We start from the raw sequence: 10,508 nt of genomic DNA, 5'->3' as shown, positions 1-10,508 counted from the left end.
CAATCCAATACAACCAGATGACTATTTCATGGACCAGTCTCATATTGAAGTGCAAATTTTTCATCATGTTGAATTTTACTATTTGACTAATTTGGAGTCATCATCACACTTTTGCCACTCTCAATGATTGCTCCTATAGTGAAGTGTTCATGAAGAGGATTGTTCATCAATATGATTGCTATATTTGTCAATTACAATATCACATCCTAGTGTTTCAAAATTTATTCAGTTTTGACATAAGTTTAGAATAACTGTGATTTATTCCACCTGAGTAGAGAAAAATTGGGTGAAGATTTGTTTACAATATGCTTTTTATTTACATACAGAAATTTCAATACATTCTGGAAGAAAATGAACTACAAAGAAAAGAACAGACTACAATGAATAAATGAAAAGATTTTCAGGCAAGAATGAAATCATCTGATTAGTTTGTAGTACTTTGATTTTCACCACAGTTGATATGAAAAGTTTTGGTGTTTTGCCAACAAACGTTTTCCAGTCGATGGAAAACCGTATCAGGGCATGTATCCGAGCAGGTAGACGGCATTTCGAGCTAATTTTTTGAAGCTTGGCTATATTTTCCAACCTCTGTTAATAATTGTATTCATTTTCTTTTGTATTTCTCTTTCTGAATGAATTGATGCTTCTGTATTGATGTAAATAAAAATCATATTGTTGACAAATTTTTACCTAATTTTTCTCTACTCAAGTAAAATAAATTACAGTTATTTTAAACTTAAGCCAAGACCAAGAGGGTTATGTAACATAATTGTTTGAAATAATCTAAAATAGCTCAATAATGACATGGAAAGCAGACAGAGACTGTTGCAATCTTGTGACAGACTAGCCGAATGCCTTAGCATACACTGCAACTAACCCCCAGCGATGTTCTATCACTAAAGCTGCCATATTTCAGTTAATATTGGTTCAATTTTGAAAGAATTGAGTACCAATCGATGGGTAATTGAATTCACCCAAAAAAAAAGCTATTCGAGAAATTCGTAGAAAAAGCTATTTGAGTAATTTTTGTAAAACCAACAGTTTCTGAGTTATTTAAGACACAAAATTTTGAATGGCTGCCATTTTGCTTTATGAATTTGAAAAATTATCATTTTTTTTAGCTTTGTCTAGTTGTTATAAATTATTGTGCAAAGTTACAATTTTGTATGATCAACCATTATTTAGAAAAATTATAGTAATTGATAAAAGCAAAATGGCCACTGTGTGAGTAACTGAAGACTCCGGACAATTTAAATATGATATTTAGATATGTTTATTACCCAGGAACAATGCCCTAGTGTACTAGTAGGGAGTTTGTAAACACCCTGTATAATAATTATCAGGCAATAGCAATAGAAGATAGGAATAGAAATAATCAGTATTATACAGAAAAGTCCAAGAACTGCTTAGGGCAGGTTTCCGAGCTCGGGATTTGGCTAAGTTCTAGACTTTGAACAGCTGGAGTCAGAAAATTAGCTTTCCGAAACGGGGCGTAGTCATTGTCATGGTCACGTTTGAATTAAAGTTTTGAAAAATGGAAAATTGAACACAGAATAAAATAAAGAGAAAATAGTGTGAAGTCTCAGCTATTCTGAATTTTTTAGGAATGTTTAATATCGTCAAGGAAAAACGTTAACAATTATAGGAATGAGAAAATAAAAACCGTGAATACTGTGATAAAAACTGCGACTACGCAGTTTGAGATATCGATGTGCGGTTTCGCCATTAATTTTGTATTAAAGTTCCGTATTGAAATCATATATCGCATGACCACCTTTAAAAAAATAAAGTTGCATTGAAAATGGCGGTAAAGTAGTATTCTCAATAAATTTGAGTAAGATCCTTAATAATAATCACCTTGAAATCACATTTTCTATGAGATACATGGCCGTTCTCATACATTTTCTTTCCTGTCTGCTTTGAATCGTATTGATTATTATTGATGTGAATTTCTTGGAAACGGTTTGATATATCGATATGCGGTTTCCGCCATTCAATTTTTCATGAAATTTTGTATCGAAATCATGTATGGCATGACCACCTTCCTATTCAAAAATAATAAAGTTGCATTAAAAATTGCGGATCAGATTTTTAAAGCCTGTATAGTTCAATTGTAATGAAAACAAATTCCTTCAAAAAATAATTGATAATACGTTTCGAGGGGAAAACTAAGAACAAAAAATTGCGAAGCATCGAGATTCAAACCGAGGAACCATCGCTCCATAAGCTAGCGTTTTACCGTTGCGCTACACTGCTGTTCGAAAATGTTAGTCTTGTAACAGCATTATAACCTTATCATAAAAAAACACACTTTGGGCTATGGAACTTCATGTACGGTAGCATAGATGAATTTGAACATTAATTCTGAAAAATCTAGAAGGAAAATTGAAATTTGGGCTTCCAGGTGCACGACATTGATATTTTTAGAATCTATGTTAAAAATTTGGAGATCCAAATCATTCCCGTTTTCCCGGTATGCAATCCACAAGTTGACTTGTTTTGATGCAAATAAACAAACAAAGGAACACATGAACACAGGAACACACGAACAAACACAACCCTACTCTCTCTTATTATATAGAAGATGTGTGGAGAAATTACTTTATTTTAATATTGTGTGGAGAAAAAATCAATAAATCATAATAATAAGGATGAATATGTGAAATAATATGTTGGCATTTCCAAAGGAGACATCCATCTATAAGGCGAATTAGGAAATCTTCCGAAGCCTCTGCCCCAGTGTAGAGCACCTGCATTTAGAACAAGGCTATCGTTATTATATCGTGATGCCAGCGATTACTTCATTATATAGCTACTTTTACCCCAGAGCAAAAAAAATTGCAATATTAACGATTATGATGAAATAATTATTCATTGAATATGATGATTATTGATAATATAATGAAAAAAGTTATCATTTTACCATTGTCCATGCTTTCAACTGGGAATGGATAGATTTAAAACTGTTTTTCTAAGTCTTCGTATGGATTACTGAAAAAAATAAATGATTATAAAATAATAAATCGAACATTATAGGTGAGGTAATGTGAAGTCATAGGTCTATAATATGGTTTATTTCATATTAGCAGAAACCCGTGCTCCGCAAGGATTTATTTTAAAAGTAGACAAACTGAAAACTTGACGTAATAAAATTTTGAAGAATTGAAAATAGGCCTATAACCATCCTTAGTTAATTAAGAATCTATATGCAAAATTTCAAGTTAATTAGTCCAGTAGTTCAGACGTGATGATGCGTCAAACATAATTTTCCTATCCCGTACGTGTATAAGCCAACTCTTTACTTAATTATAGATAATTATAGTTAACGACTGCAAGAGATAGGACTGTGGAACAGAATAGTGGTGAAACTATGATAGCGCCAGGAGTGTCTCAAAAACAATCGTGGGTACTACATGAACTTTTTAAAAACAAAAATGTTAAAACAACAGAACTGGAAGTTGTCAACCTTATCATTCTACCTCCATTTAGAGAGGCTTTTGTTTGAGCCGAAAATAAATCTATATATATATATATAAAAATGAATGTCTGTGTGTTTGTTTCCTATAGACTTGAAAACTACTTGACACAGCGGCATTAAACTTTGGGAAAATGTTGTGTGAATATTGGGGATGGTTTCTGAACAGAAATTTTTGAAATGGGGGCTAATAGTAATTATTTATTAATCATTTCCACAGACCTATGTTTTCGAAATTGTCGGCCGAGCGGCTACTGAAGAACGGAAAGATGATCATGATTCAAGATCATATTATTGTGATAATATGATTCAGCATCTAAAGTTACCAGCTGTAATAAACACGCCACCTTGTGAGAAATCGTATACTGGTGAAGTGTAGTTGATTGGTACCAGCTGTAGATAATGGTTCCTTAGAAGACCTATACAAATAATTATCACTCCCCTATCATTGAGAAACTGGAAAATGTTCAAAAAAAAATTATTCACCTGCGAAAGAGAGCTGTTCATAATCCATTATGAGAGAGAGTTGTTCATATTGCATCTATTCATTACGGCACTGAAGAATGACAGAGTAATTCACATTTTTCTTTAATTTAGCTTAGCTTATATTTATCCTAAAATTGAAGATGGAAAGAATATGGAATTCTGTGTGATTCATCGTACATCACATATTCCCTGGACCATCTATTGACAATCAACAACTATGAAAATATTGTAATTATCGTTGAAACACTGATTTAACCTATTTTTTTTTTAATTTCACACTTTACTGATAGATATTACTACCAATTGATTGGGAAGAATATGTTTTCGGAATAATGAATGCTGCATGACTGAGCACATAGAAGGTCCGTATTGGGATGTAAATGAAAATATTGATTGTCAGATAAATTTCATGATTCACCAAATAATGACAAGTGTGACATGAGATACATAAACATTTTTTAGTGGTACCAAACCTTGGTAGTACCGGATGGTACCACCTTTTTTTTGGTGGTACGAAATTCGCCGGGTAAGCTAGTTGTGAATGAAGCTTTATTATTAACTATTAGTTACCCGTGCTTCGCAAGGGTCTATTTTAAAACTGCAAAATGAAAAGTTGACGTAATAGAAAATTCGAAATTTGAAAATAGGCCTATAACCATCCTCGGTTAATGAAGAATCTTTATGCAAAATATTTCAAATCAATCAGTCCAGTAGTTCAGACGTGATGATGTGTCAAACATAATTTTCCTACATCACGTACGTGTATGAGCCAGCTCTTTCCATTATTATAGTAAAGATGATGGATAGATAGATGATTTATCAGTATCTTTGAATGAGAATAACTTTTGAACGGTTTCAGAAATCGGTGCGGTTTTGATGCGACAGAAAATCAATTATTTTTATTCGAATAGGATCCCCAATCATACCGTACCTATCATCTAGTGTCCCTTTTAAAAGAAATGTTCAGCTGCTTCTATACAACAACTGGAAGCATGACAAATTGAAAACTAGACGTAATGAAATCTTGAAGAACTGAAAATAGGCATAAATAACCATCCTCGGTTAATTAAGAATATATATGCAAAATTTCAGATTAATCAGTTTAGTATATTTCAGACGTGATGATGCGTCAAACATAATCCCCTATCCCTCACGTGTATAAGCCAGCTCTTTCCTTTTTTATAGTATAGAAAACTGAAGAATACATAATACTTGAAAACCTCACAGAATCATATTGATTTTTCCAATACATCAATAAATTTTAGTTCGATTAGGATCCTCCTCAATTTGAATCAGGCAGCCTTTTGTTTTCCCAATTCCAAACAAAATACCTAAAATACTCGTTTCACTGGGAATTCGTGTCTGATAGTACATTATAACTGATAATATGAATTATTACTTATTTTATTGTGATCTATTCATGTTTTTCTTATGAAATTCAATGATAGGCCCACAACAAGAAGACTATGTCCATTTCATTTGTACTGGTGACAAAATTTCACATTAAAAATAATTATTTGATAAAATACAAGTTCAATTGTAATGAAAACAAATTCCTTCGGAAAATAATTGATGATAATACGTTTCGAGGGGAAAAATTGAGAACAAAAAATTGCGAAGCATCGAGATTCGAACCGAGGAACCATCGCTCCATAAGCTAGCGTTTTACCATTCCGCTACACGGAAGTTCGAAAATGTTAGTCTTGTAACAGCATTACAGCATAACCTCCTCATAAAAAACACACTTTGGGCTATGGAACTTCATGTACGGTAGCATAGATGAATTTGAACATTAATTCTGAAAAATCTAGAAGGAAAATTGAAATTTGGGCTTCCAGGTGCACGAGATTGATATTTTTAGAATCTATGTTCAAAATTTGGAGATCTGAATCATTCCCGTTTTTCCGGTATGCAATCCACAAGTTGACATGTTTTGATGCCAACAATCGAGCACATGAACACACGAACAAACACAACCCTACTCTCTCTCATTATATAGATAGTCAACGCTGAAAAAAGACAGGCTCAATCACCAGGAATACTATAAATCCTATGAGGGACCAGTAAGCAATTAATTTCGAATAGTTCAATCACTTCCATCATGGACAATGGATACATTATGGGCAGTCAATACGTATGAAATTTATTAGCTACAGGAAAAAAAACCTTCTGATTGCAGTGACCCCGACTACTACAATATAAATAACCATTTGGATCAAATATAAGGAATTACTCACATCTCTCATCAACTCGTACTTTTTATTCACAAAATATTAACAGAAAAAAAATATAAGTTACATTGAATAAGCTCTAGTACATTAGTACTCAAGTTTGTCTTTTTTTGGCCGTGCTACAAATAAATGTAGGTATATGTTTGACATTTTCTTTTTGTAATCTTGTTGTCTATTAAGAAAGTTTTCACTGTGATTTTTTAAGGCAATAAAATTCAAATTTGAAAAAATAATTATCAACAAACTCCTAACCAAAGAAAATCTCTGTGCTCTGTTCTAATCAGAATGTATGAGACTCCATATACAGCTGATAAAAGGCGCAAACCGAACTGGCCAAGCATACAACAATGGAACAAACACGTGGCAAGCTCGCGCTACCGATAAACGCGAAATTAATTCGATCAGCTGATTGATAAGATTATTTAAAGCTTTTCAATGATTACAACATATGTTATAATATCATGTGTCAATATCTCAGTTCCATATGGCGTTCACCTTACCATATTCATAGCCTTTCTTAGTAGGATGGAAATGTAGGAGGCAAAGTAGTAGCCTTTCTTAGTAGGAGGCAAAATATCTCAAAATCCGTTCTTAGTGCGCGTCTAGCATGTTTGAAGAATATTTTTGTGCAAAGTTTCAAGTCTGTAGGCCAATTAGTTTGAGCTGTAGTGTGATTTTACATTAAAATTTTCGAAAAATGCCCTCTCCTTAACCCCCCTGTGCTCCTGACCAGAATTTTACTGCATAGATCTAATTTTTTCTGTAGCTGAACAAAAAAGCTCCTCATGACTTTGCTGTGCAATGAGCGGTTAAAAAGTACATAATTTTAGGGGGCCCCCTCCTCCCTCAGGGGAGCAAATTTCTGAAAATCCTTTCTTAGTTGATGTTTTGTGGCTACCATAAACAATTGTGCGAAATTTCAAGTTCTTAGTCTCAGTAGTTTTGGTCTGTGGTGTGATTTCAGTCTGTCGGGGCTTAGCCTTTTATAGATATAGATTACAGTATCACAGTATTATGATTTGAGACCACCAAATGCAATTCAACTGGGATTTATAATTTATCCCGTCCTTTAAGATTGTGCAAATATTCTGTTCAAATTACTCAACCAGCAATATTAGTAATCCAGCTGATAGGCAATCCACTAGATGACACGTGTCGCAATCCTATAAACGTGTCTGAGAAGCGTATAGAAACAGTTCATTAGTATTTATAAGGAGTGGTAAACCTTATCCGTTCTGAGCATGTTACAGCCTAAGCAAATTCTATCTACGTTTGATAGTAGGGAATAGATGATTAGGTGCAGATTCCGACTAAAAGTGTTGTTTACTAAGTGTCAACCAGGTGGCTGACGTACTCTTGTGGGTTGTCAATTAAAAATTCAAAGGATGAGCTGATGTTGGATCAACCAAAGGTACAGCACTCATGTAGACGCCATGAAGTTCTAGATTTCTATTAATTGAGTTGACATAAACATGAAACGTGTATTAGGTACTGATAAAGAGGGAAGCTTTCAAATGAGGATCAATAAAATCATTGGTGAAGACAGAAGTACCTTGCAGAAGGAAAAGAGATGAAAGTATCGTATTGCTAAGTGATTTTCAGAAACTGAGGATTATTGGAAATGAAATGTATTCACCGTTGGTAGCTCAACCTACCTTTCGTGTCCTAGGGCTGTCATTATCTATCTATAATATAATAAAGCGAAAATTCTGTTCATACATGTTGGGGATAGGAAATTCACTAATCACGCATCATAACGTCTGAGCTACCAAACTGATTAACTTGAAATTTTGCATATAGATCCTCCATTTACAGAGTATGGTTATAAGCCTATTTTAAATCCTTCAAAATTACATTGAGTCAAGTTTTCAGTTTGTCAAGTTTTTATCAGTCCCTTGCGGAGCACGGGCTACTTTATATCCCATAAATAATTCTCACTGTGAGAGAGGGAAAGATATAATTTGAATCCAGGAGAATAGTCTACTATTACGGTTTCCACTATTGATTCAAAAATTCAACTATGAATTCTGCAATATTTGAAACTGAACATCGAATTTCAAATATTGGAGAGAATGTATTTCTTTTATATCAAGTATAACTATTCACTCATATTAATTTTCATCAATAATTAGTCTCTCAAACAAATACTCACATTTCTGTACAAAAATGAACTGGTGACTGATGAAAAAAAACCGCAGTGATATAAAGCTTCTAGTGATAGGCTACACAGTAGTCCAAATTATTAGAGACTATATTATTATCTATGACCTCGGATTTGATAACGTGTATCACATAAGATTTGAATTTGGCAGCTACTTAAGATTAATGTAAATCATTCTATCAACAATTTTTTTCTGTTTGTGAGGTATTTGAATAGATGCATGATTGTACCAAGAGCGATTCCAATATTTCCGAAGATTGCTCCCGTTAATAAAATTATAGAGAAACGACACTGATATTCTTCATAATGTCAAGTTCCAAAGGATGGTGGTAACAAGCATATCGAACATAACGATTGAGAACTAGAGAAAAACGTCCTTGATCTTTCAAAATTGATATTAAAAAGCTGGAATAACGGGTATCAGCTGTGCTCTAATTATGTTTTCCAAGCGCACAGCTCGAGAATTAATTACAGTCAGGATGATGAGGGGAGTTTAAAAGTGGGAAGGGGGTTGTTGAGCGCTGGCTGCGTCCCCTGTGGAGTCGTAAAGCCCATATCCCAGAAGTGCCATTTTATTTCACTTCCTCTCCTTCTTCCATCACCTCTTCCTCCTTCTATATTGCCTCATTCTCATCTTTCTTGTCTCTTGTCCTTTGCTTCCATCATTCTCATTATTGTTAATTCATACTTTTGGTCCTGGACTCCATTAGTATCTTTCTTTCTCTTATTTATCCCTTAGCGCAACCTCTTGCTCATCTTATTTCTCATCTTTTCAATGTTCATCATCAACTCTCCCTGAATTTATCCTTATAAATTATAACTACCGCCTCCACAAACACTTCTGCTCCTACAAATTCTATCATTCTGCGAAACTATTCCATTTATCTCATTTCCCTTGCTGCACAAACCTTTTTTTTCTTCTTCTTTCTCCTTTCCCTCATAATGATCTTATTATGAAATCATTCCCCACCTATTGCTCAAGTTCTATTGTTCCTACCTTCTTATCTCCCAAGCTCGCTGTACTATCAATACTCCTTTCATACCTTCATTTTTCTGAACTTTCCTCTCTTCTCCTTCATCTATATAGTGCTTCTAATTTCTAATTGATAAAATACTTCTATTTGTATCTAAATGCATCTATGAAATTCTTCTATTTTCCCATTCTAATTTAAATTTCCAATTCATCCCAATCTCCATCTTCTTTTTCGAAGTATTTCTTCTCTCAAGTCACCAATACTCCTCCTACTTCACTTCTTATTGATTATTCTTTCCATCTTTTTCTACCCTTCTGATTTGTAATTTTTCTTCCCCTCATCTGTCCCTTTCTCATTCCACGCTATTATAATTAACACTTCTTCCGTCTTTCCTCCTGAGAGGAAGAGGAACATCAGTATAGTAGCGGCGCTCTTGCTTATGTCTTAAAAGGCCGGGTATTGAAAAATCATAGAAATTGGTTAATGTCAGAAGAGGCAACCTCGTCAAGGAATCAAGGAATGTTTATATCACTTGACTCATCGTTAAGTGGAAGTGAATAAACAATATAGATGTATTTCGAATGTCTCGCTACCTCGGGTCTGATGTCATCATTCTTAATGAACACTTGAACTATTTTTTACGTGAGATGTCATTTCTCCACAATCTCCATTCTCAAAGAAAATCCACTTTCTGTGAAGGTGCGATATTCACCTTCCGGTTCCGATTCCGATCGACGCCATCAACCAGCTAGTAACAATAAGATAATTCTAATTCCAACGTGTTGAAACTTGATCTAGACTCAACATGAGTTTCTGTTCGCATTAGAGTATGCATTACCTTGTAATTGTGCTACGTGAAAGACGATCTCGATTGCGACAACATAATCTATCTGACCGGTCTTTTCGTACCCTAAAATTCCTAAGAAAAAACTTCCAAATTGGAATTCATTCACCCATCAAAATTACTCTATTTGCTCTTGAACGAACAAGTTATTGGTGGAAGGTAGATGTTATTTCATCAACAAATATGATTCCTGTAAAATAATTGGAAGAAGATGATGAATCTAATTTCTGATTCGTCTCACAGTTAAAATGATTGCACTTCGATGAACGCATCGCACCCTACGATACATCGATTCTGTACTCAATAATAATCATGCAGTTTCCCAAGTCTAGGCAGC

This window comes from Nilaparvata lugens, chromosome 4, assembly GCF_014356525.2.
Source record: "Nilaparvata lugens isolate BPH chromosome 4, ASM1435652v1, whole genome shotgun sequence".
NCBI classification, from domain to species: domain Eukaryota; kingdom Metazoa; phylum Arthropoda; class Insecta; order Hemiptera; family Delphacidae; genus Nilaparvata; species Nilaparvata lugens.
This window is presented reverse-complemented; position numbering follows the sequence as displayed.